The sequence below is a fragment of the Pinus tabuliformis genome, chromosome J, assembly GCF_031772625.1.
Source record: "Pinus tabuliformis cultivar Carrire ecotype Pingquan chromosome J, CPIR1, whole genome shotgun sequence".
Lineage (NCBI taxonomy): Eukaryota > Viridiplantae > Streptophyta > Pinopsida > Pinales > Pinaceae > Pinus > Pinus tabuliformis.
Genome location: NC_142295.1, coordinates 689451169 through 689454057, shown reverse-complemented (window position 1 = coordinate 689454057; position 2889 = coordinate 689451169).

Here is a 2889-nt window from a genome sequence, read left to right as displayed (position 1 = left end):
AAGAGATAAGGCTACCTAGTTACACTTCCCCGGCAACAACGCCAAAATGTTTGGTCAATTTAGTGTCCTAAATTTCTCTACATAAATTATCAATCCGGGTATTGTAAATTGATGAAGTGTAGTGCACTGTTTGTGCTAGATAACTCTTATTACTTCGTTATTTTTGTGTTTTATGTAGTTTTGGGGGGTTTTTTTGGTCTTTTAATTCCTAATGATTTACAATGTAACTATCAAAAACTTAAATATAACTTTCGTAAAGACTAAAAATCTAAAAATGAAAATAGAACTTAAGAAGGAAATGAAAATAGGGCTAAGAAAGACTTGGAAGCAAGGCTTAAGCAAGAAATGAAAATAAAGTTTCTATTCCTGTTTTACCATTATTTCCAAATCATGAATTAAAACTGAAAACGAAATTTGCAACTAATGTCTAACTAATTACAAAAATAAAACTAAATGAAATACTTAGTTACTCTGCCTCTCAATTTTGGGAGAAAGTCTCCTTGGAATGACATTTGAGGAATTATGTACTTCATTACTCTAAGAGAAAACAAATACAGATATGCAGCAATAACTTATTGCATAAATGAAATGTTCAACCACTTAGTTAAGGATAAATTATCAACTTGAAGATCTTTTCATAAACATTCATTAACACCATGAGTTATTAAACTAAAAATAAAATGGAAAAGACAATAAATGGCACTTATTAGTCTAATTGAAAACTAAAATTATCAAAACAGTGAATGAAGTAAACTAGATTACATTACTAAGTTTCCTCTTCTAAACTACTAATAAAAACTAAAAAGTGATTAAGCAAATGGAAGCTACTCTAAATTATGAATATTGTTAATAAGAAAATGATGGAAATTGCATTATAAACATTGTTAGTAAGAAAATGATTATAAACATTGTGAAAGAAAATGATGAATTTACAGTTAACAAGAAGAAGAAAAATAAAATGAAATGTAACCTTCTTCAGTGTAGGGGCCCTCTGCAACTGATTAGGCTATGCGGTCTTCATATTAAAATTAGGGACACAAAATGCCCATGAATTACAAAGTTTAAAACTTTGATTTCACATAAAACTATTACTATCACTACTAAATTCTTTGATCCTTTACACAGGTATTTATAAGAAACACCATATAACCTTTTGTGGAGAAAAACATGCTACAATCAAACACGTAGAAGATAGATATGCAGAATTTCTTCCTCGGCTACTAGAGACATAAATCCAAGACATCGTGCCTGTTGGATTCGGTTGTGTAGGTGGCTGTTGGAGTCCATAGGTACAGGTAGTTGTTCCAGATAACGCTTCCCATCACTGTGAAACGTGTTAATTAACCATGAAACAGAGTCTTGTTACCTTCGGTCTCTGTACGTTTGACTTATCCATTCACCGTAGTCTTATTCCATCTTCTTTGTTGACCTGGGCTAAATGAATAGGATAGGGTCCATGTCACAATGATTTCCAAGTTGCCCATGTAGCTAGTTTCTCCTTCTAACACCTGGAACCTGTTAGAGCATGAAGGTAGCTGCAGAACAGCCGATTAGCTGCAAAATAGGTTATGTTCCATAGCTAATATGCAAAAATTTATTCAAACAACAAAACATAATGTCATAACATGTAAATCACTAAATTTCCTCCTCAAGACAGTATATACCGGTCATTAGTGATGAGAATGCATCTTTCTTATGGAAAAACAAAGAAAAGGAATGAGAAGAGTTGTTGGGGAAAGAGTAATTTTGAGGCTCAACAATCCAATGGATCAGCATATCGGTGATAGGGATTGACGTGCTCAGCCACAAGCATTCGTCATGCACTAGGAACAAAAACTTAATGACAATCTAGTTAATATTGGATTAATGGTAGTGGGGCACCCACAACAGGTTCAGAAACCCCGACTGGTTCACTCCGCAAATCCATTCCATAGGCTCTAATGCGATGACACCAGATTCTTTGTAGAAGACCTTGTTCATGTAGGTGTCTGTAGCAAGGTCAAGGAATCGCTTGTGGTTCGCTAAATCCCAATCCTCTATCTTAAAATGTGGGATTCGCGCCAAGCGTAGACCTTCAAAGGTTAGGTTCTCTCGTAGCAGTTGTGTGTTAAGGAGGAATTGTCCTGCATCCGGGTCCATAGGGACCTTCACATTTCCCTTGCGCAGAGGGATATACTCTGGCATATTAGATATATGACCCACCCCCTCGGTGTCTATATCTTCTATGCCCTCCTCAGCCTCCAGATCCACCACTTTCCCCTTCTCTTTTGCGCTCAGATTTTCCTTCCTCTAGGCCCGTGTTGCAGCATGCTTTCTCAGTGACTCATGCACCAGCACCCGCTTCTTTTGCTTATCTTTCTCTGGTTTGGGGACCTTCCTCACTGGTGTAGGCTTCGGCCTAGGTGACCTCGGCAATGCAGCTGGAACCTCCATGCTCATTACCTCCAGGGCAGCTCCCTTAGAGGCGATAGTTCCTCCAGTGCTAGCGGTTTTAGCGGGACTTGGTTCTAACATGATGTCAGTAATGATTTTTTTATCTAACTCAAGCAACTTGTCGAATACAGGGCTTGTGATCAAAGCTTTGAAATACTCATGATTCATGTGCACCAAAGAACACAACACAAAAATTATAAGGATGAAAAGATTTTTTTGTTGGACAAGCACGCGTAATTTATAGGAGAATTTGAATTCAAATTCAACCGTTCCCCCCAAAATCCATCCATAAATTTTGAATTGGCGACATATTTCCAATATTTCATTCTTAAATTCAGCTTTAAATTCCTTAATTTTCGCCCCCCCACTCCTCTTAACCATCTTCTGGCAGTCAAATCATGAAGAGTGACTATAACAGCTACTTTCTAGCTGTGTTCTGTGCTTTCTCCCCCTATA